This window comes from Muntiacus reevesi, chromosome 14 (genome assembly GCF_963930625.1).
Source record: "Muntiacus reevesi chromosome 14, mMunRee1.1, whole genome shotgun sequence".
In the NCBI taxonomy this organism is placed as follows: Eukaryota; Metazoa; Chordata; class Mammalia; order Artiodactyla; family Cervidae; genus Muntiacus; species Muntiacus reevesi.
The window spans coordinates 30674420-30687474 of record NC_089262.1 but is presented as its reverse complement, the minus strand read 5'-3'; the positions used below and the strand labels follow the sequence as shown (position 1 = coordinate 30687474).

The 13055-nt window shown below is 45.0% G+C and overlaps 1 protein-coding gene across 5 annotated transcripts in view; it reads left to right on the top strand.

Annotated features, from left to right (window-relative positions):
• The window catches only part of PRLR (prolactin receptor), a 194183-nt gene that overhangs the window by 41533 nt on the left and 139595 nt on the right, over positions 1-13055 (top strand). For 2 of the 5 annotated variants that reach the window (XM_065905381.1, XM_065905386.1), the window contains exon 1: positions 7266-7380. The exons of the other annotated variants lie outside the window; for them this stretch is intronic. The gene's annotated coding sequence lies outside the window, so the exon portion shown is untranslated. Of the gene's footprint in view, positions 1-7265; positions 7381-13055 lie in introns of those variants that run through there. 5 annotated transcript variants of the gene reach the window in all.

Here is a 13055-nt window from a genome sequence, read left to right as displayed (position 1 = left end):
ATTCTGCCTTTTTTTTTGCTTCAGGTAATTATCACTTCTTCTCTTTCACCTTACTCCATTGTTCCAAACCAATGCTTGATGTACTTTGCCACTCTAATTATAGATTTTCAAGGTGGTACCAGGAGAGTGAATGATCGAACTCAACATCTTTTGTTTTATGCCACTTTCTTGAATCACAGAAGATGGATCCAAGTTCTTAGCTACTCTTCAGCAACATATTTCTTTGTTAAAATATGGAGAAGAAGTAGAGAAGGTTTGCAGAAGTTGAATTTTTTCTTACTGCTACACACAGCCTTTCCTTTGCAGAGTTCTTCTGAAGATTGTATTGCTATTTTTCATTCCATTCCCACAGCGACTCCAGGAGGTATATATTAATAGCTTCATTTTTCAGAAATGAAGATACCAAGCCCCAACAGTAAATGGCATGTCCATGATCACGTGACTGAGAAGCAGGCAGGCCAGGACTCAGACCCTGGTCTCATGACACATGCCATGTCCTGTGCGCTGTCTTCTACTACACGCTGCCTTTGTCGTTCTGGGAAGGGAATCAAAGCCTCGAACAAGAATAATAGTAAAATTAATAACTGAATTTTTAGCATTTGCTCTGTGCTAGATAGGGTTTCCCAGGTAATGCAATGGTAAAGAATCTGCCTGCTAATGCAGGAGACACAGGTTCTATCCCTGGGTCAGGAATATCTCCTAGAGGAGGAAATGACATCACCAACTTAATGGATATGAGTTTGAGCAGGCTCTGGGAGATAGTGAAGGACCGGGAAGCCTGGCATGCTGCAGTCTGTGGGGTTGCAAAGAGTTGGACAGGAGTGAGCGACTGAACCACAGCAACAACTCCAGTATTCTTGCCTGGGAAATCTCATGGACAGAGGAGCCTGGCGGGCTACAGTCCATGGGATCAAAAAGAGTTGGATAAAACTGAGCAACTGAGCATGCATGTGTGTTAGATGTTGCACTAACTGCTTCATATGCCTTATTGCTTCTACTCTTCATAATTTTTGAGGCTATCATTTATCCCCACTGAAAGGAGAAACTGGGTTTCAGAGAACATAAGTTATTTGCATAAAGATACAGATTGGTAGAGACTGAATCTATCTCTAGATTTGGGTGTTGAACTGTGGAATTAACTAGTACCATATAGCTAAAATCTGAGAGAAAGAGCAGGGTCTTGTGAAGGATAAGGATGTGAATTTGAGTTCTAACTCTACGTCTGTTTGCAGTATGATCCTGGGAGATTCTGTTAATCCTTTGGACTCTTGGCTTGTTATTATAAAATGAGGCTGGTCCTGAAACCACACTCCTTCCTGGCTGGGACTCAAATGCAGCCAAAACTCAGACTCAATTTTGAATCCACAGGCTAGGACTTGAACCCATCCACACTGCTTACCTGTTACTGAACCTTGGGTTCTTTTGTCTCTTTGCAGAAAGAATTCAGGCGAGGCAAAGTGGCAAGCAAAGAGTGAGTTTGTTAGCTTGGGACGCTTGTGAGAGATATAAGCTGGCTGGCAGGGTGATGGGGAAGGGAGAAGACCACCTTCTTCCTCATTTTTGGGCAGATGTCAAGGCTTACATCATTAGTCTCTCCTTAGCCCTATATCATTTAACTGAAACAGTTATGGTGCTATTTAAATCATATGTGTATCAGCAAAAGTGTGGTAATATGTACTAAAATGTGGTAATTTATCTTGGAACTATTACCCCTTTTGGGATTTGGGAATAATGTCCCCTTTTACCTAGTTTCTTTCCCCTTTCACCTTTTTTTCTTTTTTCTTTTCTTTTTTTTTTTTTTTGGCGTTTTATCAAGGCATTTGTTTTTCTTATGTAAATTCAGTCCTGGTTTTCCCACATTTAGTTATGACAATAGATATATTTATGGAAATGTTGATGCCTTGAAGTATAAATTTGGAATTTATGGGGATAAGGCAGCTGCAAAATGTAGTGGGAATTGAAATACACAAATTCTTATTTCTTTCTTGGCTACATGCAGAAATGCTACTCTTCAAGGACCGAATTAACACTCTGAATTCCTGTAACAAGAGTCAGACCCCATACTTACTGTCTTATGTATTAACTATCAGGTTTTGTGGCTTGAGTATGTCTGGTGCTTGAATGCACCCCATCTTCCTTCAAGGTAGTATAGATTGTTGCTTGGTTACTGGATTCTTTCTGAGTGATCATTAACATGAAACAGTCTCCCAAACTCCCTTAAAATTCGCTTGCTGTCCTAAATCCCTTACTGGGATTTCTAAATGGACTATTTGATTATCTTACTCTATCCCTATCAGTATTATTTGACCTAATGTATCACATAGGAGGCTCCATCAGGTCAGACATGCTCAGGGTCTGACTAAAGAGAATGGTACAAAGGCAAAGCATCAGTCTTTGTGTTAGAATGGAAACTACCACCCTAATATCTTAACAACTGATGGCAATGCCCAGAAAATCTGGGCTCTTCCTTCAGTCCCATATTCTCTCCGTAGCTGCCAGACCAGTTTGGTTATTTAAAACAAACAAACAAGTTTTGTTCATATAGAATGTGTCCATAAGAGTAACTCCCTTTCCTTATAGTATAAAAGCTCATTAAGTGAAATTTAGCTGCCATTTACAAAGAGTATGTTTTTGAGCACCCTCTCATTGGCTGCTGGGAAAAGCAACTGTTAATAAACTAAGTGGGTAGAATCACTGCCCTGAGAGATTTTATTTTCTGAGAATGACCTGCAGCCTCCTCTGCCCTAGAGTAAACAGGACTTTCAGAGGGAAGGTCCTGGGGCAACTTGTGGCTAAGACAGAATTGATTTGTTCTTGTGTTTAGGGTCATTGACTCTCATGAGAGCTACCACTTACCAAGTGCTTCCAGTTGGACACATGCCCTAAACATATTATTTCTGAACCTCACCATAGCCACAGGAAGTTCTCTTACTCCCATTTTTTAGAGGAGAAGACTCTTCGGAAATTGCTCAGAACCTCAGAGCTTGTCAGTTCCCCACCAGTCTTCCTCCTGTGTCTTCCTTTCTATATCACCTAAACAAACAGTCATCCTCAAAGTTCCCTCCTTTCCTCATCCAATCCTACCATTCCTCTCTTTCTGATCTACTCAGGGCTTGGAGGCGCATGCTGGCAGGAAAGAAAGTCTGCATTTTCTAAAATCATACTCACAATTTGAGCGGGGTCTGGACTATGACCAACTCCTGCTTTGTTGTTGTTGACAGTTTATCAAAGTCTTTGCTTTACTTATGTGCATTCAGTCCTGGATTTCTCATGTTTAGTTACGATAGATAGATTCTTTTGGAAATTTTGCTGCCTTAGAGAACAAATTTGGAATTTATGGAGGATACGGCAGCTGCAAAATATAGTGGGAATTGAAAATACACAAAATCATAATTTTCAGTCTCATTTATAGGTTTATACTCACCTGATTTTAGAACATCAAGATAGGTTACATGCGTTGCTCATGTAAATAGCCAGATTTTATTTAGAGAAAGATAAAGGTAAAATGTAAAGAGGGAGAACATATCTTAAATGAGGGTTTTTTTTCAATTTTTGAAAAAAAGATTTTAGAAAGCTTTTTTATTATTTCCTGAAATTTCATCTCCTTTAAGGGTAGATTTATAGCTATAAAAAAATGACACCATGAAAACCTTTCTATCATAATCCTAATCACAGGAGATTATTGGGGATTATTATTTGTCCTCACCATTTGGTACTACAAAATAGATCACAGCTCTTCCTTTCAGAAAGTGACATTTTTCAACCAGCTACTGCTGTGTCTCACCATCATAACCACTTTCATATCTTGCATATCTTAAATTGAAAAGGTCCACAAATGACACAGCCTGGCTTAGGGGGAGGAAAGAGGATCTGCATCAAATTCTGAACCTTGGCTGATTGTATGTTTCTCCTGTAGAATTTCTTTACACTGAAGAAAAAGCTCATTGACCTGTGAATTGTATGAACCTTCTGAACATTTTAGTGAAGTTGGGAGGCTTACGGTCACATTTCTGTACATTTTCTCTTACTTTTCCTGCTTCTGAGTAAAAGAAACTCTATTCCTATGCTGGAACTTTCTGCTAATGGACGCCAGTTTCTCTGCAGCCAGCTCTGGAGAGGACTAGAATCCTAGTCTGGAGGGAACAACCAAGGCATGGGCAGACAACACATACTCAGTTCATTTGAACTTTGCTGCTGTTAATGTGATGGTGATTGTGATTTAGGAGCAAAGACTTCAAGGGGGACAGATCATCTGGCTGCAGGGATGGTTTCAGGCTTCTTGGCATAAGCTAATCACCTCGCTAACAGGTTACCTATAGAGTGTCTACAGTTCACTGAGGACACCACAGTCAGAGCTCATTTGTTGTTGTTTAGTTGTGAAATCATGTCTGATTCTTTGTGACCCTCTAGACAGTAGCCTGCCAGGCTTCTCTGTCCATGGGATTTTTCAGGCAAGTATACTGGAGTAGATTGCCATTTCCTCCTCCAGGGGATCTTCCCAACCCAGGGACCGAACCCACGTCTCCTGCATCTCCTGAATTGGCAGGCAGATTCTTTACCACTGAGCTACCTGGGAATCTGTTGACCCATTTTATAATCTAAACCAGGTATGCATTACATAATATCCAGTGGCAAAGAAGGGACAAGGAGGAAGGGGAGAAAAAGGACCATGTGGTAGAATTTAGGAATAAAAACAAAGCAGGCACCCAAAGGATTTTCTTTTCAGCAGTCAAAATATTTTCCTGTTTAGAGAATGAGTGTCTCCTACTTAACTACAAATAACAAAAAATAAAATTTAATAAGATTAAAAAGCTAGCAGGGGCAAGGGAATCAGAATCAGGGACTCAGGCTCTTATCTTGAGAAAGGAAAGAGGCAAAGAGAAGAAGTTGAAAATGTCAGTGTTTGACGAAATAAAAACAGACTTCGATAAGCATTCCTCAGAAACATGCCTTTTGTCTGATGCCAAAAACTTTTTAAAGGTTATCAGCTTTGCATCTCCCTATAGCCTGGAGGAATACTCCATAAAGTCCAGGGCATGGTATAATAGTGTTCTGTTTGTTTATTCTGGCAGGTATGAGACAACTTTACTAAGTGATACCCTGATAGGACCTGGGGCCAGCACCCTTTGAGCAGAAAAATGTAGTCTTTCTCTTGGACAATGTTTTCTTAACCTTCCTGCTCTCAGAGGGGCCTTGAAATGTCCACAGCAGGAGTGTAAAATTTGTCAGCATCCTTGGTCAGTTCTTGAAGTAGAGCTGAGCTACCTAAAATACTGCTCTGTCACTGGGGGATCCGGGCGGAGAGTGAAGATTGTTGAAAGAAGGATTGAAGGGCTGGCTAGAGAAGTGGGCCCAACGTCATCTACAGTGCAGCACCCTGGACTCTGTTCCACCATCATCGAGGCAGGTCTCTGAAGCTGGTTTTCCCTCTCACCAGGGCAGGCAGCGTTCCTTTGGTTCTCCAGCCTCTGTCCTCATGCCCTGGCCTGCCCAAGAAGCATCCGCATGGCCAGATGCAGGTATCAGTCGGCAAACCCAAGTGGGAAGGGAACCCTGAATCTTCCCTTCAGGGGGCTTTGCTCCAGTTCACAATTGGGCTAAGGCTCTGATCAGCACTCGCTCATGACAGAGGCTTCCCGAAGCAGGTGGATCTCTGCCACTGGCCCAGGAGACCCAGAGATGGTGCCAGTTTAGTTGACTGGCTTACCATCAGCCTCCACCCACACTTAGACCCCATAGGTCCATCTCTCCAGCCTCAGAGACTGAAGGGCGTGATGAAGGGCCGAGTGGTTGTGGTCACAAGTGACAGAAGAAGCCAAGCTGCTGAGCCATGGCACCTGTGCAGGCTCAGCAAGGGCAGAAGAATTGGGCAGAGTCATAATCATTCACCAGGGCCCTAGTCATTCACCTGAGTCAGTTGCTTCCAGTTCGGAGCCATGAGGGAACCCTTCCAGGGGGGACCAGGGGGAAGCCCAGCAGTTGATTGACCTGGGGACACGGCCAGAAGGGGAGGAGTTGGCCCTGTGGCTGATTGAGTTCAAAGCAAGAAATAAGAAAACTAAAAATGACTGTAGCTTCAAAAACACTCCCATTGAGCCTGTGAATCCCACCAGGTCCTATAGCAAAACTCACGAGTAGAACAAGCCTCACCCTCTTCCTTTCCCTCTTGTGACATTTTCTTTCTCATCATGGCTGAAGTTCTTCAGATGCATCCATCTTGGACAAAGAAAAAAAAACAAAAAACATTGAGGTCAGAGGAAGGTGGTTACCAAGGACTTAAACACCCAATCCTTGGACTCCATGACCTATTCTTGACAGGTAGTCTGTTAGTCTTTTTGCAAACATGCTCAGGGCAGGTGTTCCCTAGCCTTGTCTAGCTCCACCACCACCCCCCAGTGTGGGGGGGCTGCTCACCTTGCTGACTTCCCCTGGTGGGAGGAAGAGATAGGGTATGAGAAATGAGGATATGAGGAGGTATTCTTCTCCAGGGCAGCAGTGGGTGGGGGCGGGGGGGGTGGGTTGGGCACAGTCTTTGGAGAATCCCTTCAAGGGTCTCAGTTGGCCTTAGACATCCCAAAATGTGTTTGTCCTCTTTGTCTATGCGTGTTAAGTTTCTGGGCAGGCAGACAGTATGTGAAAGAGAACCTTTAAGAAAGTCAAACTATTCTCTCATTCCCTTTGTTTTTTCTCCATTGAGTTTCCTGTCTTCACTTCCTGCCCTTTCATCATCCTGCCACACTCTTGTTACCTCCCAGGATACGTATAGGCTTTTTACTGCCTGTAGGATTGAGCCCAAACTCCTCAACATGGCCTTCTCTGGGGTGTAGGCTCAGTATGAGACCGCTGAATGTGGTATGAGAATGAGCCATTCTTTTGCCTTTGTTTCACAGGAGTTGATGAACTGCTTTTTCTGGAAACTTGAGGATTAGTATTTTCTTTCAAAATCAACTTTGACTTTTTACTTAGAACCTGTTAAAGACTGAGGTCCTCTCTCGCACTCCCCACCCCCATCTAAACTCAATAGAAACACATAAGCAAGCCTTCCCCTGACCCCATGCTCTTGACCTTTGGAACCTGCAGAGACAACGTGTGCCTTCATGTTTTTCAGCAAGAGATTGTCTTGCCTGCCCTGTCCCCATAATTGAACAATGATTAACAACCCTGCGTACTTTAATACACAGATAAATTATTAACAGTGGGCTGTGCCTTTTCCCAGGTTGTAAAAAGGTGATTGGTTAGAGTCCCAACGTTCTCTTTGTTGGGGAAGGAAATGTAGAGGGAATGTCATCTGAGGCCACTGGCCTCTGAGATACAAAATAAAGATGCGACAGGCTCCAGCCCAGAGTGGGAGCCAGGTGACAGACGACAGGAAGGCCACAGGTGAGAGATTTTCAGCTCTCTTTGTCAGTTTTGAGTCTTCTCTTTCATCTTTCTCTTCTGCATTTGTGAATGGGCGGGAGGCATGCAGTAGGATTAGGGTGTCAATGACTGCACACAGTTCTTAGGGAAGAGTCCTTGTTTTGAGGAGAGACGAGCAAGAAAGTGGCAAATGAATATAAAGACCAACATGAAGGCCCCCTCTAGACCCTGGCTGTTCCAGGGAGAGAGTGTGGACTGGCGTGGGGGCAAAGATCGAAAGGACAGCATGAGGGTACATCTGCTTGGTCACTTGAGAGATCAGGCCTGGGAATGTGGGAAGGGGGAGTAAAAGATGATGAAGTCAGGATGCATCACATTGGTGGCAAGTTGGAAACATCTGCAGACCGCTGGGGGGCAGAGGGAGGCCAGGCAGTGAACTGTGAAGACCCAGTGGAGCCCATACAAGTGAATCAAGAGAAATCTGGGTGATATGGGCTGAAGTTTTTGGATTTTACTTGTTTTTAACAGACTTCATTTTTAGATCAATCTTAGGTTTACATAAAAAAATTGCACAGAAAATACAGTGAATTCTCACATCCCTCCTTCCTTGACACATGGATTCCTCTGTTATTAACATCTTGCATTCAGTTCAGTTCAGTTCAGTTCAGTCGCTCAGTCGTGTCCGACTCTTTGCAACCCCATGAATCGCAGCACACCAGGCCTCCATGTCCATCACCAACTCCTGGAGTTTATTCAAACTCATGTCCATCGAGTGGGTGAGGCCATCCAGCCATCTCATCCTCTGTCTCCCCTTCTCCTCCTGCCCCCAGTCCCTCCCAGCATCAGGATCTTTTCCATGGAGCCAACTCTTCGCACAAGGTGGCCAAAATGCTGGAGTTTCAGCTTCAGCATCAGTCCTTCCAATGAACACCCAGAACTGATCTCCTGTAGGATGGACTGGTTGGATCTCCTTGCAGTTCAAGGGATTCTCAAGAGTCTTCTCCAATACCACAGTTCAAAAGTCTTGCATTAGTATGGTGCAATTATTACAGTGATGAACCAACATGGATACATGAGTATTAACTAAAGTCCATAGTTTACAGTAGGGTTCATTCACTCTTTGTATTGCGCAGGTCCATGGTTTTGACAAATGCATAATGTCATGTATCCCCCGATACAATGTCATAGAGAATAGTTTCACTGCCCTAAAAATCCCCTGTGCTTCACCACGTCATCCCCACTCCTTTCCCCAAAGCCCCTGGCAACCAGTGACCTTTTTTACTCTCTCTATAGTTCTGCGTTTCCACATAGAATTTCATCATATAGTTGGAACTCTACAGGCTGTAGTGTTTTCAGACTGGCTTCTTTCACCTAGTTTATATGCCACATGTCTTTTATTTCCTGCATGTCTTTTCATAGCGCAGTAGCTCATTTCTTGTTGTTGTTGTTCAATTGCTAAATTGTTTCTGACTCTTTGCGACTCCATGGACTGCAGTCCACCAGGCTCCTCTGTCCATGGAATTCTCCAGGCAAGAATCCTGGAGTGGGTTGCCATTTCCTTCTCCAGGGGATCTTCCCAACACAAGGATTGAACACACATTTCTTCCATTGGCAGGCAGATTCTTTACTGCTGAGCCACCAGGGAAGCATTTTTACTTAGTGCTGAGTAATCTCACATTGTATGGATATACCACAGGACTTTTGTTCATTTGGGGAGATAAAAGGCAGAAACAATGGAAAGGGTGGATGGCAAGAAAGCAGCGAGGTCCATGGGATGTCATAGAAGGAAGAAGGAGGAAGGTTTGAAGTGGGAAAATAAACATTAGTGCAGAAATCTAAGGTAGGTAGGTAAGAGATCTAGGTAACCTACCTAAGGTAGGTTCTTGAGACCAATGCTCGGTAGGAGAAGCCAGCTCCCCACTGACCCCCACTAGGCCTTTCCTGTTCTTATAGACAGAAAGTTCATGAAGGAGGGAACAATGACCACATCATCCATCAGCCCAATACAGTGCAGACATCCAATAAATATTTGTTGAACCCTTTCAACCTTCCAAGACCTTTCCTAAAGAGCAAATTTGCCCAGACACTAGGAGATCTGAAGCTCCTGAGGTCATCTCAGGCAGGTCTTCACTGCTCACTCTGCTGAGCCTTTTTTTTTTTTAATTGCAGTGGGGCAAAACTTGCCTGGGATGTTCCCCTCCTCAACCAAGAACCCACCTCTCTTGTGAGATGTTCCATGTACAGAGCCAGAGGCAAGTTGTAGTTCCATGTACAGAACCAGGAAAAGCAAGGGAGCTTCAAGCTAACCTCACATCCCAGGTTAAAAAAGGGCACTCTCACCAAGGGATCAGAATCCAACTTTCCAAGCATTCATTTTTCAGCCCAATCACAATGCAGCAGAATTAGCCCAAATAATCACTATGGAAACAGGAAGAGCAAGCAGGGGATTCAGGTGCTCGGAAACAGCTGCAAGAGGAGATGAGCCAAACCCTCCAGATGTTCATATTTGAGGGGAGAGAAGGTCCGTGCCACACAGTAGCAGCCCATGTGTGGGAGTTGTTGGAGCCCAGCCTTGGGAGTACAGCTCAGAGTCTGGGTGGAAGGGATGGTCCTCCAAGGGAACTGAAAAGTCAGCTCAGAAACTGCAGGGTCAATAGCCATTCACCAGTCAAAATTCATCACATGGGTAGTGGTCCCCAGGTAAGAGTTCACCAAGCAGACCTTTGTCTTGGGCAAGGTCACTGCTTAAAATAAGATCCTCTGCAGGGTGTGATACTTGCATTCCTTGATACCCGTATCACTTTCTCTCCTTGTGATGAAAGGGGTGAATGAATCCAGTAAGACAATGAGGGTATTTTGCTTGGGATCTGTCCATACCCTGTTCATGCTTACCTGACTCAAACAGTCAGGACCAGGGTAGAGAATGCTTGAGAATTTCTCTTCTTCCTTCCTTCTTTCTTTTTTAATGTTTGAGAACTAGTTGTTTTATTTATTTATTTATTTATTTATTTATTTATGCTGCACTGTGTGGCATGTGGGCTCTTAGTTCTCCAACCAGGGTTCAAACCCATGCCCCTGCAGTGGAAGCATGGAGTCATAAGCACTGGAAATCCAGAGAATTTCTTATCTGGGGGAAGGAATGTGGGCCACTTGACCTGAAGCCTGTTTTGAACAGTAGGGCTCATCTAGAGACACACATTTTGCTCCCTGTCTCTTGGGGAGCTGAGGGTGAGGGTGGACAGTTAATCAGATGCAGAGGGTTGAGGTAGGGGCAGTGAATGGGGTGAGGAATAACTGCCTTCCCACCTTGAAGCCCCCTAAATGACAGTCCCTGAAGAAAGGGGACATACCCACGGAGAGGGTGGCCCAGTGTTGATTCTGTGTGTTTCCAAGGCACCAGCCTTGAAGCCCCTTCAACCACGGGGCAGCAGAAGTGGCCCCAGCACGTCCATGTAGCCAGAAACACAGCAGGTAGGGGAGAGCCAGATGTCTGTCAGTGGCGGGGCAGCTGGTCCCTTCTTCTGAGCCTGGCTGGTCTCCAGGGCACTTCTTGCACATAGGGGCTTTCCCTGGTGACTCAAGCAGTAAAGAATCTGCCTGCAGTGCAGGAGACCTGGGTTCGATCCCTGGGCCAGGAAGATCCCCTGGAGAAAGGAATGGCCACCCACTCCAGTATTCTTGCCTGGAAAATTCCATGACAGAGGAGACTGGTGGGCTACAGCCCATGGGGTCACAAAGAGTCAGACACAACTGAGCGACTAACAGACACACACACACACACACACATGCACACAGGCTCCCAGAGAACCACCAGCAAGTTAGTTCTCTGATTCCAAATATTTCTACGAGAAAGATAGTGCCTGTGTCTCACCACAATCCATCTCTTCTTTGAGGGCATCTACCATTTGGGTGCTCGCCAGCGTGACATTTTCATTTCATTTTCTTGTTTATATGTGTTTGCCTTCATCAGAGGGACTGTGCCTGGAAGTATTAAGAGGCTTGTTACTCTGTCCTGAAACTGGGACTCCCTGCTGTCCTCCTCCCCCTCATACTTTTTCTCCCCAGCTTTCCAGAACACTCTTTAGACTTAACCTCCTTCTCTCTTAGTCTAGGCCCTTTCTTCCCACTTACCCTGAATTTCTCAGCCACCCGCATTGGAGCATATTTAAATATCCACCCACAACAAAGGTAAAAACCTCAGCAAGAGGTCCGGACTTCCCAGAAAACAGAGTCGGGAAGAGCAGGGCACAGAGCGGAGAGTGGCACTAGATCCTTCACATTAATATCTGGGAACACGACAGGAGAGATACTCATGACAGAGTCCAGATCCTTGCCCTGGCTATAATATTAAACTATGATTGATTCATTTATTCCCTTCTCAACAAATTATTTATTCTCTCAATAAATGTTTATCGAGCACCAGTTATATAACAAGGTAGGTCTTAAAGATAAAGAGATAAATGAAAGTCCTCGTCCCTGAGAAGCTAGTTGGTGGCAGAGGCACATGAACCAGTAATGGGGATAACAAGTGTGAAGAAGCTGGTAGTCCTGAAAGACCCCCGGGCAGTGGGTATGCATGAGATGGCCTGGGGCCCATTTGAGCTGCTCTGGGAAGAATTTGTTAGGACTTAATGCCTGACCTGAGTCTGGAGGGTAAAGTGTGGAGGAGGAGGGCCCCAGATGGCATGCTCTTGGCCAGAGGATCCCTGTGTGGGAGCAGAGGCACCTACAGGGCAGGTGTTATCAAGGAAACTAGGATGTGAAGTGGTCAGAACCCTGAGTGTGTGGCCTGGAGTCTGGGGGAGACCTGAGGCCGGAAGGCAGAGCAGCTCAGGATGGACTTTGAGGCCAGCAAGAAGGCTGAGGCTGCGGAAGATTACAGAAGAGATGTGCGATCAGATTCCCATTTACAGAAGGGCAGGCCTGGCTGAAATGTGGTGATCAGTGTGGAAGGAGGAAGCCAAGAGGCCCAGGGAACACTTAGGAGGCTGTTGCAATAAAATCACTTGGAAATGGTGTTCCTCGGAAGCTCTTCTCCCCATTGTCCACCTCGGGCTTCCTGTCAGGGGGAGGCAAGCTGGCACAGCAGGCTTTCAGAAAAATAGCTCGTTTGTTATTTGTTCTGGTGCTGTCGGTGACTCTATTGCTTTCTTTTACAGTCTCTGTCATGTAAAATCAACATCATGTAAGTGTTTCCTCCTGATAAAAGCTAGCCTCCAGAGCCGTGAGATTATAAATAAATTTCTGTTGTGCAAGCCACTCAGTGTGTGGGGCTTTGGTGTGGCAGCCCGGCAGCCTATACAGGTGGGCAGTATATTATAATGATCTTATGTTACCTGTGGAAACTGAGGCGTAGAGAGTCAGTGTTTCCCCAGGGCAACACGGCTAAGCAGTGGCAAGCAGGTTGTTCCAACATCTGTCTTCACAACTGCAGTGTTTAAAAATAATTCTGTCTTGCTGTTAAACAGTCGAATGCTCATCCTTTGAAATGAAGCTTAATTTGGGCATCAGTTCAGTTCAGTTCAGTCACTCAGTCGTGTCTGACTCTTTGCAACCCCATGGACTGCAGCACGCCAGGCTTCCCTGTCCTTCACCAACTCCCGGAGCTTGCTCAAACTCATGTCCATCGAGTCAGTGATGCCAACCAACCATCTCATCCTGTGTCGTCCCCTTCTCCTCCTACCTTCAATCTTTCC